Here is a 14,268-nt window from a genome sequence, read left to right as displayed (position 1 = left end):
ATTTATGTCCTGTGTATATAATTTTTTTCCAATTCAGCTTGGGTGTTTAGATTACTTGGAGGCACTCCAAAAAAAAGAAGAAAACAAAATGAATGTGTATAATGCCCTTTACACATATGCCTTAATTTTTTCTCATACTAATTTTGATGTTCTTTTAAGTACCTTGAATGAGATACTCCACATGTCTGAAATGACCCAAACAGCATCCAAACCGTTCGTTAGTGAATCTAGTCTTTGTATTGCATGGAGTTGCTCTAGGCCTTAATTACTTCCTGGATGGGGAAGGGAGAGCAGCAAATTGGTCCATCTTTGTTCTTTGTTCTCAAGGCTACTTTATGTTGCCTTAAGGCGACAGCTCTTTTCACAGGAGAAAGTATTTGATGTAAGAGATTACAAAGGACAAAAAATAAAAATAACCCATCATAAGCCTTTCCCCAAAACGTTCCAAAATTTCTCAGACATAATTTGCTATTTATTAGAAAATAAACTTCTTTGTTTAAAGAGAAGGTATGTATATTCCAAAAGGAAGCCATTTCTAATGATCCTTAAAAGATTTTGGACACCTTTATAAAAATTGAAGTATAATTAACATACAACATTATATTAGTTTCAGGTGTACAGTGTAACAATTGGACATTTGTATACATTGCAAAATGATCACCATAGTAAGTCTAATTACCATCTGTTATATAAAGTTATAAAAATTTTTTCTTACCAAAACTTTAAGATTTACTCTTAGCAACTTTCATATTTGCAATACGATATTGTTGACTGCAGTCACCGTGCATATTACATCTCCATGACTTATTTATATAACTGGAAGTTTGTACCTCTCTTGATCTCTGCCCCACATTTTACTCACCCCTGACCCCCTCCCCTCTGGCAACCACCAATGTATTCTTTGTATCTATGAGTTTGGTTTGGTTTTGTTCTGTTTGCTTGTTTTTTATACTCTCTATATAAGGTTACACATATTTGTTTTTCTGTCTGACTTATTTCACTTAGCTTAATACCATTTAGGTTCATCTATATTGTTGCAAATGGCAAGATTTCATTCTTTTTTATGACTGAGTAGAAACCTGTACCACATCTTTCTCCACTCATCCATTAATGGACGCTTAGGTTGTTTCCATATCTTTGTTGTTATAAATAGTGCTGCAATAAGCCTAGGACTGCATATATCTTTTCAAATTAGTGTTTTTCTTTGGATAAATATCGGATTTTTTGGATTTTAGTTCTATTTTTAACTTTTTTATAGAACCTCCATACTGTTTTCTGTGGTGACTGCACAAATTTACATTTCCACTAACAGTAAGTAAGGATTAATTTGTCCACATTCTCACCAACTTTTATTATTTCTTTTTCTTTTGAACAAGCCAATCTGACAGATGTGAGGTAATATCTCATTGTGGTTAGTGATGTTGAATATCTGTTCATGTGTCTGTTGGCCATCTGTATGTCTTCTTGGAAAAATACATATTCAGATCTTCTATTTTCTTTTTTTTTCTTAAGATTTTATTTATTTATTCATGAGAGATAGAGGCAGAGACACAGGCAGAGGGAGAAGCAGGCTCCATGCTGGGGTGGGACTCAATCCTGGGTCTCCAGGATCATGCCCTGAGCCCAGGGCAGGCACTAAACCGCTGAGGCACCCAGGGATCCCATTGGATTATTTTTATGCTGTTATTGACTTATATGAGTTCTTTATATTTTGGTTATTAACCCCTATTAGATATGCGATTCACAAATATCTTCTCTCATTCAATAGATTGCCTTTTAATTTTGTTGACAATTTTTTTTTCTGTATAGAAGCTTTTTAGTTTGATTTAGTTCCATTTGTTTATTTTTGGTTTTGTTGCCATTGCCTTTGGAGTCTGATCTACACAAAATATCCCCAAAAGCAGTGTCATGGAGCTCACTGCCTATATGTTTTTGGTAGGATTTTTATGATTTCTGGTCTTAAATTCGAGGCTTTAGTCCATTTTGAGTTAATTTTTGTGTATTTTGTAAGATAGTGGTCCAGTTTCATTCTCTTGCGTGTGGCTCTCCAGTTTTCCAATCACCATGTATTAATGATACTGCCCTTAAGCCCATTGTATATTTTTGCCTCCTTTGTCATAAACTGATTGACCATATATATATTTGGGTTTATTTCTGGGCTATCTGTTCCATTGATCTATGTTTCTATTTTTATGCCAATACCATGCTATTTTGACTAATATAGTTTGAAGTTAGGAAATGTGATACCTTCAATTTTGTTTTCTCAAGATTGCTTTGCCTATTTGGGATTTTTCTGTTAGTTTGTTAGTTTATAAAGATGTAAAATATTTTTGTATTATTAATTTTGTACCCTCCAAATTTACTGAATTTGTTTAATGGGTTTTTTGGTGGAGTGTTTAGGGCTTTCTGCATATAAAATCATGTTCACAGATAGTGATAGTTTTACTTCTTCCTTTCTAAATTTCGGTGCCTTTTTTTTTTCCTGTTTAATTGGTCTGGTTAGGACTCCAATACTATGTTGAATAAAAGTGGTGAGAGTAGGCATCCTTGTCTTGCTCTTGATCTTAAGGGAGAAGCTTTCAGCTTTTCTGCTGTTGAATGTGGTATTAGCTATGGGCTTGTCATATAATGCCTTTATTATGATACATTATGTTCTATTTGTATCCACTTTGTCAAGAGTTTGAATCATAAATCAGTATTGAATTTTATCAACTGCCTTTTTTTACATCTGTTGAAATATGATTTTTATCCTTCATTTTGTTAATGTGTTATGTCACAGATTGATTTGCAATTTTTTTTTTGATTTGCAAATGTTGAACCATCTTTCCATCCCTGGAATAAATCCCACTTGATCATAGTGTATGATCTTTTTTTTTTTTAAGACTTTATTTATATATTCATGAGAGACACACAGAGAGAGAGAGAGGCAGAGACAGGCAGAGGGAGAAACAGGCCTTGTGGGCAGCCTGATGTGGGACTCAATCTCGGGATTCCTGGATCACGCTCTGGGCTCTGAAGGGAGAGGCTCAACCGCTGAGCCACCTAGGCATCCTGTGTATGATCTTTTTAATGTATTATTGAATTCAGTTTGCTAATATTTTGTTGAGGATTTTTGTATCGAGGTTCATCATGAGTATTGGCTTGTAAATAGTGTGTGTGTGTGTGTGTTTAGATGTCCTTTGGTTTTGTTATCAGGGTAATGCTGGTTTCATAAAATGAATTTAGGAGCATTCCCTTCTCTTCACATTTTTTTTTTGTTGTTGTTTGTTTTCTTTTTTTGGAGAGTTTGAAAAGGGTAAGTATTAAATCTTCTTTGAATGTTTGATAGAATTCACTGGTGAAGATGGCTAGTCCTGGGCTTTTGTCCATTGGGAGTTTTTTTTTTTACTACTGGTCTATTCAGATTTTTTATTTCTTCATGATTCCATCTTCGAAGATTGTGTATTTCTAAGAATTTATCCAAGTTTTCGAAGTTGTCCAGTTTGTTGGTATATAATTATTCATAATTGTCTCTTACTATCCTTTGTATTTCTGTGGCATCAGTAGCAATTTCTCCTTTTTCATTTCTGATTTTATTTGAGCTTTCCCGTTTTTTTTTTTAAAGATTTTATTTCTAAGTAATCTCTGTACTCAACATGGGGCTCAAATTTACAACCCTGAGATCAAGAGTCACATGCTCTATGAACTGACCCAACCAGGTGCCCCAGCCCTCTTATTTCTCAATGAGTTTAGCTAAGGGTTAATCAATTTTACCTTTTCAAAGAACCAGCTGTTAGTTTCACTGATCTTTTCTATTGTCTCTCCTACTCTCTATTTCCTTTATTTTTGCTCTGATATATATGATTTCCTTCTACTAACCTTGGGCTTTATTCTTTTTCTAATTCCTTTAGGTATAAAGTTAGATATTTTATTTGAGATTGTTCTTGTTTCTGGAGGTAGGTAGACCTGTATGGCTTTAAACTTCCCTTTAGAGGGGAGGGGCAAGATGGCGGAAGAGCAGGGTCCCCAGGTCACCTGTCCCCACCAAATTACCTGGATAACCTTCAAACCATCCTGAAAATCTACGAATTCGGCCTGAGATGTAAAGAGAGACCAGCTGGAACGCTACAGTGAGAAGAGTCCGCGCTTCTATCAAGGTAGGAAGACGGGGAAAAAGAAATAAAGAAGCAAAAGGCCTCCGAGGGGGAGGGGCCCCGCGAGGAGCCGGGCTGAGGCCGGGGCGAGTGTCCCCAGGACAGGAGAGCCCCCGTCCCGGAGGAGCAGGAGCTGCACCAACCTTCCCGGGCGGGCGGAAAGGGGCTCGCAGGGAGTTGGAGCAGGACCCAGGAGGGCGGGGATGCCCTCGGGCTCCCGGGACACTAACAGACACCTGCGAGCGCAGGGGAGTGCTCCGAGCTCCCTAAGGGCTGCAGCGCGCACGGCGGGACCGACCGGAGCAGCTCGGAGGGGCTCGGGCGGCGGCTCCGCGGAGGGGGCTGCGGGGCGGGAGCGCGAATCCACCAGCGCAGGCCCCGGAGCACAGGGCGCCGGGACACAGCCCAGGATCCGGCCTCCCCCGGGACAGGCAGAGGCCGGGAGGGCCCAGGACAGCGAGGACGCTCCTGCCCCGAGCTGAGCAGATCAGCGGCCCCGCCCCGGAGCCTCCAGGCCCTGCGGACGGAGAACCGAGAGCCCCGAGCCCCGTAGTTCCTGCGGAGGCTGAATCCAGGCTTCCAGAGTTGCCATAGCAACTGCGACTGTTCCTCCTGGGGCCCCACGGGGTAAACAACCCCCGCTGAGCCCTGCAGCAGGCAGGGGCAGAGCAGCTCCCCCAAGTGCTCACACCTGAAAATCAGCACAGCAGGCCCCTCCCCCAGAAGACCAGCTGGACGGACCAGTGATACTCCCCCGTGTTCCAATACAACTTGTTTTTGGCCACTCTGCACTGAGCAAAATGACTAGAAGGAAAACCTCACCTCAAAAGAAAGAATCAGAAACAGCCCTCTCTCCCACAGAGCTACAAAATCTGGATTACACTTCAATGTCAGAAAGCCAATTCAGAAGCACTATTCTACAGCTACTGGTGGCTCTAGAAAAAAGCATTAAGGCCTCACGAGACTTCATGACTGCAGAATTTAGATCCAATCAGGCAGAAATTAAAAATCAATTGAATGAGATGCGATCCAAACTAGAAGTCCTAACGACGAGGGTTAACGAGGTGGAAGAACGAGTGAGTGACATAGAAGACAAGTTAATGGCAGAGAGGGAAACTGAGGAAAAAAGAGACAATCAATTAAGGGACCATGAAGACAGATTAAGGCAAATAAATGACAGCCTAAGGAAGAAAAACCTACGTTTAATTGGGGTTCCCGAGGGCGCCGAAAGGGACAGAGGGCCAGAATATGTATTTGAACAAATCCTAGCTGAAAACTTTCCCAATCTGGGAAGGGAAACAGGCATTCAGATCCAGGAAATAGAGAGATCCCCCCCTAAAATCAATAAAAACCGTTCAACACCTCGACATCTAATAGTGAAGCTTGCAAATTCCAAAGATAAAGAGAAGATCCTTAAAGCAGCAAGAGACAAGAAGTCCCTGACTTTCATGGGGAGGAATATTAGGGTAACAGCAGACCTCTCCACAGAGACCTGGCAGGCCAGAAAGGGCTGGCAGGATATATTCAGGGTCCTAAATGAGAAGAACACGCAACCAAGAATACTTTATCCAGCAAGGCTCTCATTCAGAATGGAAGGAGAGATAAAGAGCTTCCAAGACAGGCAGGAACTGAAAGAATATGTGACCTCCAAACCAGCTCTGCAAGAAATTTTAAGGGGGACTCTTAAAACTCCCCTTTAAGAAGAAGTTCAGTGGAACAATCCACAAAAACAAGGACTAAATAGATATCATGATGACACTAAACTCATATCTGTCAATAGTAACTCTGAACGTGAACGGGCTTAATGACCCCATCAAAAGGCGCAGGGTTTCAGACTGGATAAAGGAGCAGGACCCGTCTATTTGCTGTCTACAAGAGACTCATTTTAGACAGAAGGACACCTACAACCTGAAAATAAAAGGTTGGAGAACCATTTACCATTCAAATGGTTCTCAAAATATACCCTAAAAACTACAGAACACTTCTGAAAGAAATTGAGGAAGACACAAAGAGATGGAAAAATATTCCATGCTCATGGATTGGCAGAATTAATATTGTGAAAATGTCAATGTTACCCAGGGCAATTTACACGTATAATGCAATCCCTATCAAAATACCATGGACTTTCTTCAGAGACTTAGAACAAATTATTTTAAGATCTGTGTGGAATCAGAAAAGACCCCAAACAGCCAGGGGAATTTTAAAAAAGAAAACCATATCTGGGGGCATCACAATGCCAGATTTCAGGTTGTACTACAAAGCTGTGTTCATCAAGACAGTGTGGTACTGGCACAAAAACAGACATATAGATCAATGGAACAGAACAGAGAACCCAGAAGTGGACCCTGAACTTTATGCTCAACTAATATACGATAAAGGAGGAAAGACGATCCACTAGAAGAAAGACAGTCTCTTCAATAAATGGTGCTGAGAAAATTGGACATCCACATGCAGAAGAATGAAACTGGACCACTCTCTTGCACCATACACAAAGATAAACTCAAAATAGATGAAAGATCTAAATGTGAGACAAGATTCCATCAAAATCCCAGAGGAGAACTCAGGCAACACCCTTTTTGAACTTGGCCACAGTAACCGGAGAAGGACAAACAGTGTATGTTCTCATTCATTTGGGGAATATGAATAATAGTGAAAGGGAATATAAGGGAAGGGAGAAGAAATGTGTGAGAAATATCAGAAAGGGAGACAGAACATAAAGACTTCTAACTCTGGGAAATGAACTAGGGGTGGTGGAGGGGGAGGAGGGCGGGGGGTGGGGGTGAATGGGTGACGGGCACTGAGGGGTACACTTGACGGGATGAGCACTGGGTGTTATTCTGTATGTTGGTAAATTGAACACCAATAAACATTAATTTATGAAATTAAAAAAAAATAAATAAATAGAATCTTAAAAAAAATAAAAATAAAAATAAACTTCCCTTTAGAGCTGCTTTTGCTGCATCCCATAGATTTTAGTATGTTGTATTTCCATTTGTCTCCATGGATTTTTTAATTTCTTCTTGATTTCTTTATTGTCCTATTGGTTGTTAAGTAGCATGTTTAATCTCCATATATTTGCGATTTTTCCAGTTTTCTTCTTATAATCAATTTCTAGATTTAAACCATTATGGTCGGGATCCCTGGGTGGCTGAGCAGTTTGGTGCCTGCTTTCGGCCCAGGGCATGGTCCTGGAGTCCCGGGATCGAGTCCTATGTCAGGTTCCCTGCATGGAGCCTGCTTCTCCCTCTGCCTGTGTCTCTGCCTCTCTCTCTCTGTCTCTGTCTCTGTCTCTCTCTCGCTCTGTCTCTCATGAATAAATAAATAAATAAACAAACAAACCATTATGGTCAGAAAAGATGCTTGATATGATTTCAGTCTTGTTCATTATTGAGACTTGTTTTGTGGCCTTGCATATGATCTGTCCTGGAGAACACTCCATGGCATTTGTGAAAATTGTGTATTCAACTGCTTGGCAACTTCTTTTTTACGTCTATTTTATGGGCCTAGCACAAGAATAATTGACGTGGGGTCTGTACACGAGCCAGCCAGAAGCTATGCTACCCTCCCAAGCCAGTAATATGCTTTTTTTTTTTTTTAACATTTTATTTGTGAAAGAGGGAGAGCATGAACAGGGAAGGGTGGGGGCAGAGGGAGAGGGAAGGAAAGTCTCAAGCAGACCATGTTCAATATGGAGCCCAGCTCAGGGCTTGATCTCAGGACCATGAGATCACAACAGAAGCCAAAACTGGATACTTAACCAACTGCACCACCCAGGCACCCGCAAGTAATGCACTTTTAAATGTTTAATTAAACGGACTCTTTGGGAAGTAGGATGGGACCTGATTTCTATTATTTGCCTATTTGTGTGGTGTAAATACTGTCAGTATAGTCAATTTCAGATTGCCAGTGTGATGACAATGCATCACCTTGTGATGCTCAACTCCGAGAGTTAGGAAAAGATGCTCAATAGCACATCAGTATATAGTATTTCTACTATACACATGTAATAGATGTAAATAATGTAAAGAACACCGAGAAGGATAAAATGTAAAATAATGTAAAATAATTAGGGAGTGGTGAGTTTTTAACTTCAATATCATTGCTTTTAATATATAATGGTTCATCATAGTTTATGTAATTTAATATGTAGTGATGGCTGTGTTTAACAGGTGGCTCACTGTTACTTAACAATTTAACACTTGGCTTGCCTATGCTAGCACATCATTGTTCTTAACTTTAAGAGCTGCTTTTAAGTTTGCTCTTCCCTGAAATTAGAGATACTGATAAATATGAAGCATAGGAGCATTGGTCCAGCCAAGTTCTAGGAAATCTTTAGTCCCAGATTAGTTTTGTTATTGATGTGAAGACTGAGTATAACTGGGGTAGAACCAGTCAAATTACTAGTGATCCATGATCTGATTTGATTTGGTAAATAATGTTTTGATTGATACTCCCTATAGCTTTCTAGTGAATTGTGAAGTCTAAAAGATATTTGAGAGGTGATACCCATTTTATCAATCTTCTTCATATGTAGTTATTTTTTTAAAATCTCACTATCCAAAAAAATAAAAAATAAAAAAAATAAAATCTCACTATCCTATTTTTAAATAATTCTAGGAAAGAACTTTTATAGTCTTCTAATAAGTTGCACAATTGTTCAGGGCCAGTTCATAGCACTGATGTCCCTTCTGAGGTTGGTCCAGGACCAAAACGATCTGTAAGAATGAATTGGATGGGACTTTTCCTCTGATGTTTGCCACATCATTAGTCTAACAGGATTATAAAGGTCTTGACCTATCTCAGAAATAGATGCTATTATCCAACTTTATTAAACATGCTTCTCTTTAAGGGATTAAAAAAGGAAATGAGTAGAGCTGCCAGCCAAGAAACAAGAAACCACCCTTTTAATTCTTGAACACAAAAGTCTAAGTTGTAAACCTGATAAAACTGTTTTTGAGAATATGATTGGAATAAAATAGGAAACATTTTTCAGCCAAATGGCATCATTTGTAAGAGCAGTTAAAATGTGACAGATGGTAGGAATGTATCTTAAAATCATGCATAAACTCCTTTTCAGGATATGCTTCCTGAATATTTTCCATATACCAGGAGAAAAATGTACTGCATTATGAAATGTCCCATAGCAGTGAATTTAAATATGCTTATCCCAGCTTATTTTCAAAAATATATATTTGTGAGAGAAGTCAGATAATATGGCTGTCTTTAGAAGCAGTTGTTGAATCTCAAAGCTAATAATTTCTGTTAACCAGGATAACTACGATCCCTAGAGCCAGATCCAAGGCCTGGTTTTTATAGCCCCTGAAGCTAAGGATGTCCTTTTACATTTTTTAATGATGTAAAAATGGACAGGAATATGCAACAGAGAGTATTTATGGTCTGCAAATCCTAACATTATTTACTATCTGACCCTTTACAGAAAAATTTGATCCAAAAGGTCAAAAACTGTGACAGCCTGTGGGCTAGATATGACCTACAAGGTGTATTTTATTTTGCCTAAAATATATTTTATTTTTTAATTTAAATTACTTGCCAACATATTCACATGCAAAATGTCACATGCAAATTGAAACTTTTCAGCTTCTTTTGGAAACTGGATGATTTAGTAATTCTCAATCCTCATTGCACATGACAGCAAATCAGCTAGAGGAAGTAGGACTGGCTCAATGGTAATGAGTTCTTTTCTTGGAAGAATGCCAGCATATAATAGCTTTCTTCTGTTTTTTTTTTTAAAGATGTATTTATTTGTTAGAGTGTGTGCCCACACACTGGAGCAGGGAAGGGGCAGAGGGAGAGATTTTTTTTTTTTTTTAAGAGAGAGAGAATCTTAAGCAGAATCTTTGTTGAGCAAGGAACCCCATGTGGGGCTAGATCCCAGGACTCTGGGATCGTGACCTGAGCCGAAATCAAGAGTCAGACACTTAATCTACTAAGTCAACCAGGCACTCCACAGCTTTCTTCTTTAAGTCACAGTTTTATTTCAAGTTGACAAACTGACCTGAGATCACACTTTAGTTTCAACTTTAAAATTGCAGAACAAAAAATCCTGGTACTATTTTTAAAATTTCATTATATTAAGTTTATAAGTTAACAGGGATATTTGATATCTTCATGATGATGAAGCATCCTATTCAAGAACCAAGAACAAGTGACATCTTTCCACTAGCTCAAACATATCTTTGTGTTTTTCCAGTAATTGCATAGTTTTCTTTACATAGATTTTTCACATTTCTTTCTTTTTTTTTAATTTTTATTTATTTATGATAGTCACAGAGAGAGAGAGAGAGAGAGAGGCAGAGACATAGGCAGAGGGAGAAGCAGGCTCCATGCAAGGAGCCCGATGTGGGACTCGATCCCGGGTCTCCAGGATCGGGCCCTGGGCTGAAGGCGGTGCTAAACCTCTGAACCACCCGGGCTGCCCTCTCTGCCCATTTTTTAATTGGAGTGTTTGGTTCTTTTGGTGTTGAGTCATAAATTTTTTACACATTTTGGATATTAACCCTTTATCAGATCTCTCATTTACAAATATCTTCTCCCATTCAGCAGCTTGCTTTTTCGTTTCGTTGATGGTTTCCTTTTCTATGCTAAAGGTTTGTATTTTGGTGTATTCCCAATAGTTTATTTTTGCTTTTATTTCTCTTGCTTGAGAATACATATCTATAACATGATGCTAAGGCTAATGTTAAGAGATTACTGCCTATGGTTTTTTTTTAAGATTTTATTTATTCATGAGAGACAGAAGGAGGCAGAGACATAGGCAGAGGGAGAAGCAGGCTCTCTGTGGGGAGCACAATGTGGGACTGATCCCAGGACCCCAGGATCATGACCCAAGTCAAAACCAGACACTCAACAACTGAGCCATCCCGGTGCCTGCCTGTTTTCTTTTAGGAGTTTGATGGTTTCAGCTCTCACGTTTAGACCTTTAATCCTTTTTGGTTTATTTTTGTGTGTGCTATAAGAAAGTGGTTCAGTTTCATTCCTTTGTAGCTGTCTGTTTTTCCCTATACCACTTATTAAGAAGACTGTCTTTTCCCTATTGTACAGTCTTGTCTCCTTTGTCATAGATTAATGGACTATATAAGTGTGGGTTTATTTCTAAGTTCAGTGTCTTGTTCCATTTATCTATGTGTTCATGTTTTGGTGCCAGTACCATACTGTTTTGATTACCATAACTTTGTGGTGTATCTTGAAATATGAGATTACAAAGATACCTTCTCAAGATTGCTTTGGCTAGTTAAGGTCTCTTGTAGTTTGATACAATGCTATTGGTATTTTGATAGGGATTGCATCTGTAAATTGCTTTGGGTAGTGTGGACATTTTAACAATATTAGTTCTCCCACTCTGTGAGCATGGTATATTTTTCCATTTGCTTGTTTCGCCTTCAATTTCTTTCATCAGTATTTTTATAGTTTTCAGAATATACGTCTTCCACCTCCTTGATTAAACTTATTCCTAGGTATTCTATTTTTTATATACACAATTGTAAATGGGATTGTTTTCTTAATTTCTTTTTCTGCTACATTATTAGTTTATAGAAATGCAACAGATTCCGTGTATTAATTTTGTATCTTGCTATTTTACTGAATTTATTTATTCTAATAATTTTTTGGTGTAATCTTTAGTGTGTTTTATATGTGGTATCATGTCATCTGGAAATAGTAATAGTTTAACTTTTAACTTCATCTTTACCAATTTGGATGCCTTTTATTTCTTTCTCTTGTCTGATTGCTACAGCTCTGACTTCCAGAACTGTGTTGAACCAAATTGGTGACAGCAGACATCCTTGTCTTGTTCCTCGTTTTAGAGGAAAAACTTTCCTGTTTTCACTGTTGAATATGTTAGCTGTGGATTTTTCCTATGTGGCTTTCATTCTGTTCTTTCTAAAACCACTTTGTGGAGAGTTTTTACCATGAATGGATATTTTATTTTGTCAAATGCTTTTTCTGCATCTATTGAGGTGGTCATAATGGTTTTTATCTTTTGTTTTGTTAATGTGATGTATCACATTGATTGATTTGCGAATGTTGAACAACCCTTGCATCCCTGGAGTAAATCTCACCTGATCTTGGTGATTGCTGGTTTAAGTGTATTATTGAATTCAGTTTGCTAATTAGCTAATTGCTGATATTTGGTTGAAGATTTTTGCATCTGTGCTCATCAGGGATATTGGCCTACAGTTTTGGTTTGATTGGGTTTGGACTGGTTTTGGTTTTATATTGCTTTGTTTGGTTTTGGTATCAAGGTAATTCTGGCCTTGTAGAATGAATTTGGATGTATTTTGTCCTCTTCTATTTTTTTTTTTTTTGGAACAGTTTGAGAAGAGTAGATATTAACTCTCCTTTAAATGTTTGGTAGAATTCACCGGTGAAGCCATCTGGGTCCAGCACCTTTGTTTTTTGGGAGTTTTTGATTACAAGTTCATTTTCATTACCAGTAACTGGTCTGTTGAGACTTTCTATTTCTTCTTGATTCATTTCTAGAAGATGATCTGTTTCTAGGAATTTATCCATTTCTTCTAGATTCTCCAATTTGTTGGCATATAATTTTTTATAGTATTCTCTTAAAATTCTTAGTATCAATTGCAATTTCTCCTCCTTCATTTCTGATTATGTTTAAGTCCTGTCTCTTTTTTTCTTGATGAGTCTCACTAAAGGCTTATCCATTTCCTTTATGTTTTCAAAGAACCAGCTCTTAGTTTCATTGATTCTTTTCTATTTTTTAGTTTTAAGTTTTGTGTATTTCTGCTCCAAACTTTATTATTTCCTTTATTCGTCTAATTTTGGACTTTGTTCTTTTTCTTTTTTTTTAAGATTTTATTATTTATTCATGAGAGACACAGAGAGAAAGAGAGAGAGAGAGAGAGAGAGAGAGAGAGAGATAGAGAGAGAGGCAGAGACACAGGCAGAGGGAGAAGCAGGCTCCATGCAGGGAGCCCAACGTGGGACTCGATCCTAGGTCTCCAGGATCACTCCCTGGGCTGAAGGCGGTGAGCCACCCGGGCTGCCCCTTTGTTCTTTTTCTAATTCCTTTAGACGTAAGGTTAGGTTTCTCAAGATAGTTCTTGTTTCTTGAGGTAGGCCTGTATCACTATAAACTTCCCTTTTAGCACTGCTTTAGTTGTGTCTCAAAGATTTTGTACTATTATGTTTTTATTTTTCTGTGTATTTTTTATTGTCTCTTTGATTTCTTTGTTGACCAATTGGTTATCTTATCTGTAGCATATTATTTAGCCTCCACGTATTTGTGGGGTTTTTCTAGGTTTTTTTCTTATAACTGATTTTTAGTTTCATACAGTTGTGGTCAGAAAAGATGCTTGATATAATTTCAGTCCTCTGAAATTCATGTAGTCTAATGTATCATTCAAAGCCATTGTTTCCTTGTTGATTTTCTATCTGGATAATCTATCCATTTATGTAAATTGGCTGTTAAAGTGACCTACTATTATTGTAATATTGTTAATTTCTCCCTTTATGCCTGTTAATATTTACTTTATGTGTTTAGGTGCCCCCTATGTTGGATGGTGCATAGTTATTTATAATTGTTACATCCTCTTGTTGGATTGATCCCATTATCATTATGGCACTATGCAATGTCCTTCTTTGTCTCTTTCTACAGTCTTTTTTTTTAAGTCTATTTTGTCTGACAAAAGTACTTCTACCCTTGCTCTTTGTTTTGGGGAGTTTTTTTGCTTTCATTTGCAGGGGATATCTTTTTCCATCCTTTCACTTCCAGTTGGTATGTATCTTCAGATATGAAATGAGTCTCTTGTAGGCAGCATATACAAAGGTCCTGGATTTTTTTTTTTTAATCCATTCAGGCACCCTATCTTTTGGTTGAAACATTTACTCCATTTATATTTAAATGATAGCTGTGTACTCTGCCATTTTGTTCATTGTTTTCTGTTGTAGTTTTTCTCTATTCCTTTCTTCTCGTGCTCTTTCCCTTGTGGTGTGATGGCTTTCTTCAGTGTAATGTTTAATTTCTTTTCTCTTTATTTTGTGTGTACATATTACAGGTTTTGATTTATAATTACCATTAGGTTTATAGATAACATCCTATACATATAGCAGTCTATATTAAGTTGATGGTCACTTAAGTTCAAATACATTCTGAAAG

The sequence above is a fragment of the Nyctereutes procyonoides genome, unplaced genomic scaffold (assembly GCF_905146905.1).
Source record: "Nyctereutes procyonoides isolate TBG_1078 unplaced genomic scaffold, NYPRO_anot_genome, whole genome shotgun sequence".
Classification (NCBI taxonomy): Eukaryota; Metazoa; Chordata; class Mammalia; order Carnivora; family Canidae; genus Nyctereutes; species Nyctereutes procyonoides.
The sequence above is the reverse complement of the archived record's forward strand: the minus strand, read 5'-3'. Positions refer to the sequence as shown.